This window comes from Artibeus jamaicensis, unplaced genomic scaffold (assembly GCF_021234435.1).
Source record: "Artibeus jamaicensis isolate MK-2021 breed Jamaican fruit bat unplaced genomic scaffold, CSHL_Jam_final scaffold_916, whole genome shotgun sequence".
NCBI classification, from domain to species: domain Eukaryota; kingdom Metazoa; phylum Chordata; class Mammalia; order Chiroptera; family Phyllostomidae; genus Artibeus; species Artibeus jamaicensis.
The window spans coordinates 39,400,658-39,411,924 of NW_026522059.1; the positions used below are offsets into that span (position 1 = coordinate 39,400,658).

General features: G+C 40.1%; 1 protein-coding gene across 1 annotated transcript in view; it reads right to left on the reverse strand.

The window, feature by feature from the left end:
• MTFR1 (mitochondrial fission regulator 1) overlaps window positions 1–10,846 on the reverse strand; it is a 79,748-nt gene extending 68,902 nt beyond the window's left edge. Inside the window, exon 1 of the mRNA XM_037148952.2 lies at window positions 10,764–10,846. The gene's annotated coding sequence lies outside the window, so the exon portion shown is untranslated. The remainder of the gene's footprint in view (window positions 1–10,763) is intronic.
• Between the last annotated feature and the right edge of the window lie 421 nt (window positions 10,847–11,267).

Below are 11,267 nucleotides of genomic sequence, written 5' to 3' on the forward strand. Positions count from 1 at the left end.
AGCTCAGAGAGTCCCAAAGAAGTTGGACCCAAGAAGGAACACACCAAGGCACACCATCATTACATTAGCCAAGATTAAAATGAAGAAGAGAATCCTAGAAGCAGCAAGAAATAAGGGGACAGTCACCTACAAAGGAGTTCCCATCAGAAAGTCAGTGGATTTCTCAAAAGAGACCTTACAGGCAAGAAGGGGCTGGAAAGAAGTATTCCAAGTCATGAAATCCAAAGACCTACATCCAAGATTGCTCTATCCAGCAAAGCTTTCATTTAGAATGGAAGGGCAGATAAAGTGCTTCTCAGATAAGATCAAATTCAAGGAGTTCATCATCACCAAGCCCTTACTATATGAAATGTTAAAGGGACCTACCTAAGAAGAAGAAGATAAAAAAGATGAACAGTGAAAGGACAGCAAACTCAGTTATTAACAACCACACCTAAAACAAAGCAAACCAGGAGGACAGCTAGATCAGGAGTGAAACCATAGAAATGAAGATCACATGTAGGGTTAGCAACAGGAGTGGGAGGAGGATAAGTGGGGAGAAGATACAGAAAATATGTAGCATAGACGGTAGGTAGAAAATAGATAGGGGGGAGGGTAGGAATAGGGGAAATATAGAAGCTGAAGAACTTGAGACATGTAGTCATAAACTAAAGGGGGGAAATGGTGGAGGAGGGGGTGTGCAGGGTGGAGGGGAATGAACGGGGGAATAGAACAACTGTAATGGCATAATCAATAAAAAAATAATTAAAAAAAAAGAAAAAAAAGAATTACCGGCTCAATTTCCAGTCAGGGCACATGCCTGAGTTGCAGGCCAGGTCCCCAGTAAGGGGTGTGCAAGAGGCAAACACACATTGATGTTTCTTTCCCTCTCTTTCTCCCTCCTGTCCCCTCTCTAAAAATAAATAAATAAAAATACCCAGAAATAAATTTAACCCAAAAGGTATAAGAAAAGTATAAGACTCTGAGGAAAAGTATGAGTCAGAGGAAAGAAATTAAAGATACAAATAAATGAAAGCATGTATCATGCACATGGATACAAAGAATTATTATTGTCCATTCTACCCAAAGCAATCTACAGAGTCAACACAATTCCTATCAAATACTATTGGCATATCTCACAAAGCTAAAACAAATAACCCCTAAATTTATATGGATCCACAAAAGACCCCCAAATAGCCACAGCAAAGTTGGAGGTATCATACTATCTGATATCAAACTACACTACAATGTCATAGTAATCAAAAGAGCATGGTACTAGCATAAAAACAGACATAGAGATCAATGGAACAGAATATAGATAGGTCGGAAATAAATCCATGCCTATATGGTCAATTAATATTTGACAAAGGAGGCAAGAATATACAATGGGGTAAAGATGGTCTATTTAATAAATGGTGTAGGGAAAATTGGACCATTTTCCCTACAAAATTAGAAAATTAAATAAATGGTGTAGGAAAAAGAAGCATGCAGAAAACTGCAAATAGACCACCTTCTTATACCATATACATAAACTGCTACGAGACTTAAATGTTAGACTTGAGACCATAAAATTCCTAGGGGAAAACTTGGACATTTCTTTCTTTCTTTTTTAAAATTTTATTTACTTATTTTTAGAGAGAGGGGAAGGGGGGAAGAGAGAGAAACATCAATGTGTGGTTGCCTCTTGCATGGCACGCCAATGGGAACCTGGCCCTCAACCAAGGTACACACCCCAACTGAGAATCAAACCAGAGACCCTTTGGCTTGCAGACCAGCACTCAATCCACTAAGCCACACCAGCCAAGACTTGGACATTTCTTATTAATATTTTTTCTTATCCATCTTGTCATGCAAGGGAAAAAAGAAGAAAAAATAGACAAATGGGCCTATATCAGACTAAAATGATTTTGCACAGCAAAAGAAACCATCAACAAAATGAAAAGACAATTCTTTGAATGGGAAAACATATTTGCCAATAATATATCTACCTGATAAGGGGTTAATATAAAAATTTATATACAGCTCATTCTTTCAACTCAACAACAAAAAAATATTAAAAAATTGGCAAAGGACCTGAATAGATACTTTTCCAAAGAGGACATACAGATAGCCAATAGATATGAAAAGATGCTCAACCTTACTAATCATCAGAGAAATGCAAATTAAAACTAAAATAAGATATCATCTCACATCTATCAGAATGGCTATCAATAAATCAACAAACGAGTGTTGGCAAGGACGTGGACAAGGAATGCTTGTGCATGTTGGTGGGAATGCAGACTGGTGCAACCACTGAAGAGCAATATGGAGTTACCTCAAAAAAATTAAAAATGGAACTGTCTATGACTCAGTGATTCCACTTCTGGAAATACCGTATTTTGCCATGTATACAGCACACCCATGTTTTTGGCCCAAACTTCCAGGAAAAAAAATCTCTTGTTTTAGTTTTTTAATTCAATTCAGTTTTTTGATTGATTGTTTGATATTTAGAAACAAAACTATCATATTCCAGGGTATTATTTTGCAGACAGATACTGTTATTGTTTTCTAGAGTTACTCCTTTAACACATAAGCATAAATAAAAAAATTAAACACATTTAATTTAAAAAAATTAAAAACATTTAGATAGATATGAAATTAGTACTACCCATGTATAATGTGCATCTTTATTTTTCCCTCAAAAATTTTGGGGAAAAAGTGCATATTATACCCAGCAAAATGCAGTATATCCAAAGAAACCTGAAACTAATTAAAAAGAATATATGCATTCCTATGTTCATTGCAGCATTATTTACAACAGCCACACTATGGAAGCTACCCATGTGCCTGCTCATCAATAGACAAGTAGACAAAAAAGGTGTGGTACATATATACAATGGAGTATTATTCAGCCATAAAACAGAATGAAATCTTACCATTTGCCACAGCATTGATAGACATAGAGGAGGGTATTGCGCTAACTGAAATTAGTCAGAGGAAGACAAATACATATGATTTCAATTATATGTGAAATCTAAGCAACAATATAAACAAACAAAAGAGAAATAAACATATAGAGAACAGACTGATGGTTGTCAGGGGAGGACGGGCTTGGCGAGACGTAAAAATTAGTAATTACAAAATAGTCATGGGGAGAACTTCCGCCAAGATGGAGGCATAGGTGGAGACGCTGTGCTTCCTCACACAACCAAGTTCAGAGACAACTAAATATGAGCAACAGAAAACACAGCCAGAACACAGAAAATTGAACTTTTCGGAAGTCTGATAACAACAAATTCTTCAGCCTGACCGGTAAGAGGGGCGAAACCAACAGCTAGAGGAGCGAGGTTGCACAGGAAAACTCCATCAGACGGACTCAGGCTCGTGGAATCCAGGCGCAGGGTTGGACCTGGTGGGCAACTCAGCAAGCGCGGGGAAACAGCAAGGGAGCAGGGCTGCAGGTTGACTGTGGTCTCACATCCATGCGTAGATAGACAAACGAGGGAGTGGGCGATTGAACGGGACCCAGCAGGCCCCAGTGGTGAGTGGCTGCAGAGGGCGCCGCCATTTCCCCACTCTGACCCCGCCTCCACATACAGCGTCATAACCCAGTGACCTAAGTGGCCCTGCCCTGATGAACAACCTGAGGCTCTGCTCCTCACCCAGCGGCAATAAACAGTAGAGGGGGCCGCCATTTCCCTGCTCTGACCACGCCCCCACATACAAGTCACAACCCAGCGACCTGGGAGTCCAAGGGTCCCCTCCTTGTACTTAATGGGCATGAACAGAACAAAAATGGCTCAAGAAGATCTCAAAGCCCCAGAGCCTATAAATCTAAGTGATGAAGAAATAGCAAAACTCTCAGATGCACAGTTTAAAACACTGGTGATCAGGATCCTCACAGAACTGGTTGATTATAGCCACAAATTAGATATACATATGAAGGCGAAACTAATTGAAATGAATGGAATTACACAGGAAATCAATAGCAATGAAAAGGAAACTGGGACTCAAATCAATGGAGTGGACCAGAAGAAAGCAAATAATGGCCAAACAGAAAAGAGTGAAGAAGCAAGAATTTTAAAAAATGAGGAGAGGCTTAGGAACCTCCAGGACATCTTTAAACATTCCAACATCCGAATTATAGGGTACCAGAAGGGGGAAAGGAACAACCACAAGTGGAAAACTTATTTGAACAAATAATGAAGGAGAGTTTCCCCAATCTGGCAAAGGAAATAGACTTCCGGGAAATCCAGGAAGCTCAGAGAGTCCCAAAGAAGTTGGACCCAAGAAGGAACACACCAAGGCACATCATCATTACACTAGCCAAGATTAAAATGAAGGAGAGAAACCTAGAAGCAGCAAGAGCTAAGGGGACAGTCACCTACAAAGGAGTTCCCATCAGAAAGTCAGTGGATTTCTCAAAAGAGACCTTACAGGCAAGGAGGGGCTGGAAAGAAGTATTCCAAGTCATGAAATCTAAAGACCTACAGCCAAGATTGCTCTATCCAGCAAAGCTTTCATTTAGAATGGAAGGGCAGATAAAGTGCTTCTCAGATAAGATCAAATTCAAGGAGTTCATCATCACCAAGCCCTTATTACATGAAATGTTAAAGGGACTTATCTAAGAAAAAGAAGTTAAAGAAACATGAACAGTGAAAGGACAGCAAAATCACAGTTATTAACAACCACACCTAAAACAAAAGCAAACTAAAAGGACAGCTAGATCAGGAGTGGAAACATAGAAATGAAGATCTCAAGGAGGGTTAGCAACAGGGGAGTGGGAGGAGGAGAAGGGGGGAGAAGGTACAGAAAATAAGTAGCATAAACAGTAGATAAAAAATAGATGGGGGGGGCAAGAATAGTATGGGAAATACAGAATCTAAAGAACTTGAGACACATGGTCATAAACTAAAGGGGGGTAATGGTGGGGATGGGGGGGTAGGTTGGAGGGGAATGAAGGGGGGAATAAAACAACTGTAATGGCATAATCAATAAAAATAAATAAATAATTTAAAAAAATAGCCATGGGGATGTAAAGTATAGCATAGGAAATACAAATACAGTCAATAATATTCTAACCACTATATGTATGGTGCCAGGTAGTTACTAAAAATATCAGGGGAACACTTTGTAACCAAATATGCTGTACACCAATATGCTGTCTAACCAATACGCTGTATACCTGAAACTAAAATAATACTGAATATAATCTATAATTGAAAAATATTTAAAATTAAAATTTTTAAAAAGAAGTTCTTACAGTGGTGATTACCTTTGGATGGGCATGGGTAACAGATGGAAGAAAGCATGAAATAATTTTGTGATGTGAAGAACTATTCCTTTAAAAAAATTTTTTAAATTTGATTTTAGAGAGAGTGAAAAAAGAGAGAAACATTGATTTGTTATTCCACTTATTTATGCATTCATCAGTTGTTTCTTATATGTGCCCTGACCAGGAATCAAACCCACCATCTTGGCATCAATGCTCTAACCAACTGAAGTACCTGGCCAAGGCAAACAACTATTTCTTAACTTTGGATGTCATTAAAAAGATGTTTGCTTTGTGATGTTATTGTGCTGTACATCTGTTTGTGTATTTTTCTTTTATATACTTTGTGTGTTTTACTTCAAAATAAAAAAGGTTTAAAAAAAAGATGGTTAACAACTAGGCTGCATTTTGTTTCCTAGATTTTTGTAAGACTATATATGTATAATTTAACTTCTAGAAATTTTATAATGGCCTAGGCTTATAATTTAGTCCACTCTAGCATATACTATAAGAAATAGTGAATTATTTTTTGTGGGGAGGAGTGGTTGGCAGGGCAGAAAAGAAAACCAATACTAAGTGAGAAATTGATCAACTTCGAAAACAGACTTTCTCTTCACTCCACAAATACCCTGAAAATATGTACTACTGTAGCATTAGAACAATTCAAGTTTAGAGCAATCAAATCAAAGATAATATAAAATACAGAGCCCTCCCCTATCCGTGGTTTTGCTTTCTACAATTTTTTACCCACAGTAAACTATGGTCAAAAATTATTAAATGGAAAGTTCCAGAAATGAACAATTCATTAGTCCTTCTAAGTAGTGTGACAAAATCTTGCATTGATACATTCCAACCCATTACAGTCTCAAATCATCCCTTTGTTTAGTGTTAACTCATGCTGTATACACTAACCCACCCAATTGCCATATTACAGTGCTTGTGTCCAAGTAAGCTTAGTAGTAGCCTAATGCTACACCACAATGCCTTCGTCATTCACCTTACTTCATTTCATTATGCAGGTACTACATTATCTCACAACACAAGAAAGAGAGTAGTTATAATACAATATGTTAAGAGACTACCTTCATATAACTTCTATTACAGTATACTGTTATAATTGTTCTAGTTTATTATTAGATCTTGTTAGCCTTTTACTGTGCTTAATTTAGAAATTAAACTTTACCATAGGTATGTATGTTGAGGGGGAAAAAGTACATGTAGGGTTCAGTACTATCAGTGGTTCCTGGCACCCTCAGGAAAATCTTGGAATATAACCCCCAAGGATAAGGGAAAACTATTGCAATACTACTTACAACTAATGCAATGTATGTTTTTGAGGTAGTTGTAATAATTTAAATCAGTATAATTCCACAATAACCCTGTTAAGCGGTAATAATGTTGTCATTAAATTTAAAGTGTCAAAAACTTTAAAAGCTACAACACTATTTGGGGGTTTATTTTCAGGAGGTATTTGGGAACTTTTTGAGGAAATGGCCATTTAATTATCTTCATAATGAGTGAGGAGGAGTACCACCTATATGGGAATCCGAGATTAATAGAACATTCTTAGTTATTCAGTTGGCTTAATTATTAGAATAGTTTCCTGTTCTCAGAACAGTATGAGATTAGATAACACCACACTGGTATACCAAATGACAGTCTTCATTTTGGTGACAGTCTACAATGAAAAAGAAAAATAAGGACCATGAAGTAAAAAACAAAAATTTATTCAATTTAAAGTTACTATAGTTTATTTTGAGAACATTTCCTTACTTTTTGGAGTAAAATGCCTTTTCTTTTAGGATATTTTCTTTTAGTAGATGGATGTTACTTGATTTTTTTTTAAATGTCCTTACTGGTCGGTCACAATGGAAAGTTATCAACCCCATGTCAACACCCTACGTTACTTTTTGGAAATTAAACTTGAAATGCAATTCTAATGGCCACTGCTACACTTCACATCAGTCTACTTGAGACTTTAGAAGTAAGAACACTTTACCATACTATTGGAGATACAAAACAATAATACAGTAGTCAACCTATGGGTAAAATTTACTGGTAATAACTTAGAATTGATATTCTATACTGTTCATGCAAAATCAAGTACACTGATACATTTTCCCGCCACCTAGCACAGAATCTGACACATGTCATTTTTTCAGTCCACAGATGAATATATCTTACGACCTATACTACATCTGTCAACAAAAATCTGTTTAATTAGTCTAAGAAATGAAGCTAATTAAAATTTGATGAAAATTCACTCAAGATGTGTCTTTGATATGAAACTAAACTGAAGAACATTTTCTGTATTTTGTTTTTAACGTAACAACATACTACTTATGCAATTTTTATTATTTTTTAAAATGTTATTTATTTTTAGAGGCAAAGGGAAAAAGATAGAGAAATATCTCTATCAGTTCTCTCATGTGCACCCAGACCAGGGACCAAATCCACAACCCAGGCATGCACCCTGACTAGGAATTGAACTGGTGACCTTCACTCTGTGTGATGATGCCCAACCAACTGAGCCACTCTGGTCAGGGCTACTTGTACAATTTTCGAACACCAATAACATTTTTTAAAGTAAGTAAATGAAATTTAAAAAGTAGAGGTATAAAAATTATTCAAACTTTGTACAATAATAAAATTAGCAAAAATTAACTTTGGGAAATTAATATTTCTCAATTTCTGACATTATGAGTTGATTTTTAAAAAAGATTTTATTTATTTATTTATTTATTTAAATTTTTATTCATTTATCTTTAGAGGAGAGGGGAAGGAGAGAGGGAGAGAAATATTAATGTACGGTTGCCTCTCTTGTGTCCCCTACTGGGAACTGGCCTGCAATCCAGGCATGTGCCCTGACTGGGAATCAAACTGCAATCCCTTAGTTTGCAGGCCCGCTCTCAATCCACTGAGCTACACCAGCCAGGGCTATTTATTTTGAGAGAGAGGGGAAGGGAAGGAGGAAAGAGGGGAGAAACATCAGTGTGTGGTTGCCTTTTGAATGCCCCCTACTGGGGACCTGGCCCACAACCCAGGCATGTGCCCGACTGGGAATCAAATGAGTGACCCTTTGGTTCACAGGCCAGCAGCACTCAATCCACTGAGCCACACCAGCCAGGGCCACTGGTTGATTCTTGTATGTGACCTGACCAGGGATCAAAGCCACAACCTTGGTGTAAGGGGATGACTCTCTAACCAAATGAGCTACCAGGCCAGGGCCTATAATCTCATTTTTGTAAAAATAAATATATAGATAGATACACACACACCTTCACAGGCACATTCAATAAAGTCCAATAGGCTTCTTTCTACCCATCCTCCTATGCAAAAGACTAACACAAAGATCAAGAGGAGAGAGACGCACCCACTCTAGGCCTTTTAGAAAATATGGGAGTTGATTCTCTGGCCACATATATACAAACTGGCCACATATATACAAAGGTGATATTGTAGACATTGAGGGAATGGGCTCTGGTCAAAAAGAAATGCCCCACAAATGTTACCGTGGCAAAACTGGAAGAATCTACAGCTCTGGCTGATGGGGCTCAATTGGTTGGAGCGTGGCCCCCGTTGACTGAGGGGTCTTGGGTTCTGCTTTTGGGTTCAGGGTGTGTTCATTCCATTACTTATATCCATAAATTCACTAGTTATCCAGTTATTTTTTTTATATTCATCAGGTCAACTCACTAATCTTGTCATGTCTCAGGGGAGATGGCTGTGACCACATTGTTTCTTTGTTCAAGTTCCTAACCTTCTAGACTTCTCAATTATTCCCCTACAGTAGGAATTCTAAACTCCAAGCGGTCTTCCCTACCGTCCGCTCAATAAGCCCAGCTGTCTCTAGTTCCTTACTCTCCTAATACTGTTTGGGTGAAGATTCTGTCTTAGCAGGAGATTGGAAAAATGAGGGATACAGATGAAAGTATTCAGGATAAATAGCCAATATAGATAAATAGCTAAGTCCCAAGGAGATACAGACTATTCACTGATGTATATTTTTTTACCCCTTGAACTGGTATATACTATAAAAAAATAATATTTTGTACTTATTGAACTACAATTATACACATTGCTCATAAGCTTAAATTACATTGTATTAACTGCTTACAGTTTCAAAGAAACAAAATACCTATATGGCCATTGTATATGTAAACTTCCAGCGTTTCCCCCATTATGGATCTGTAGCTCAGTAGAAATAATTTTCCAAACTTACATTTACTCCACAATTCTTAAGACATTCAATTATGGTTAAAAGAGCAAGGATTTTGCAGTGAACTAGGGTTAGCATCCTAGATCCCAGGTGTGCCCCTCCACCCTTTTTATCACTGTGACCTTAAGGAAATTGCTCAACTCCTCTATGCCTCTTTTCCCTCAACTGTAAAATGGGATATCACACAACTGCTGAAAAAAATTAAATGAACAGGTGGAAACAAAGTGCTTCAAACATATTAGGAGCTCCGTAAACAGAAATTACCAGTACTATTATTGCTGCTCAAAACCAGTAACGCTACCTCCAATACTGAATTATTGGGTACCTTTGTTTTCAGTGATTTTGAAAACCTGAGCAGAGGATAGGTAAACTGCCCGGTGGGAGAACTGCCCACTTTCTTGCAGCATAAACTAGGTCAGCGATGTAGAAACCTCCACGTGTGCCTTATTTTTCAAAACCCCTCTAAAAAGCAAACAACTGGGGGGGGGGGGGAGCATGATGGCTGGTCACGGCAAAGCCGCAGAAAAACGTAGAATGAAATGATATGGCTAGGCTGTTCTTCAAATTAACCCGGGAGCAGGAGCAAGCCCGGCCACGAATTGGTAACTGATGAAACTGAGTGACGGGTACTGAGTTCTTTACACCAGCCTCTCACCGCCTCCGCAGGTCTTAAAATTTCCATAATAAAACATGCTTTTACATGTCCAAAGGTCGATCATTTCTTTGGGGTTTAATGAAAATTTGGTCCTGGTCAGAAAGATATTTTGGGAAGTTCTGGGAGGCGAAAAAGTGAACCAGCAACACAAGCCAGGCGAGGCTGCAAAGCTACCAGGCGGACCAGCAGGCTGCTCCTCCTCCCCGAATGCCCGAGGGCCGGCCGGGAGGTGCAGCCTCGGAGTCCCGTTCGCCCAGTCCCGGGAAAGCGCTCAACACCCGAGGGAACCGCCGCCTGACGTGGGAGCGCGAACGGCGGACTCGGAAGGAGGGAGGGGGAGAGGGCAGATACCGGGTACTTGGGTGGCTGGGAGAGCCCCAGCCTTCACGGCAACTCTGCTAACTTCGCTCCCCTCCACCAGAACTCCGACCCCACCAGGGCCGACCTCAACCGTCCCGGCTCGCCCGAGAACCTCGCCGCCTCCCTTCAGCCGCGGCGCAGCCACCCAACCAGCCCACAAAGCCCGCCAGCCTCCCCGCAAATACGAACCGGTCCCTTCAACTCCTGCCCTGTTACTAGGGCTTCCCACTGCCGCCAAGCCCAGGGGCGCCTTCTCGACCCCACGCCAACCACCTTCCCGAGTACCCAGCCCCAGTTACCTCAGCCGCGAGGCCGCGAGGCGTCTTCGTCAGCCACCCCGGCTTCCAGCTTGGCGGTCCCGAGGCGTTGCTGCCAATCACCCAATCCCCTGGCCACGGCCAGACTGCCCAATCAGCGGCTTCCTCTGGCCTGGAGGCGGGCCCAGAGCCCACGGCTGATGGCTAAAAGACCGCCCCAAGCTCCGGCTACCCGCTCACGTGGGCTGTAGCCAGTGTGCGCACGCGCGTTGTTAAGCGCGTGCGTGCGCTTTTCTCTGGGACTTGGCTTTGTGTCCTCACAGCACCGCCGGGGCAAGTACCAGTACTTTGTTAGTACACCTCAGACAGACGACCCACGTTCTGAATGTAGGCTAAAATGTATTACCTTGAAAGAATTTGTGAGTTTTCATACCGTTTTCAACCAAACATATGTTGATCCCATTCATCCCACGCTTTAGAGACGGGTGTTCACACCGCAGATCTTTTGCCGCCGCGGGCCTACCATGTGGGGTGTGTTTGTGTTTA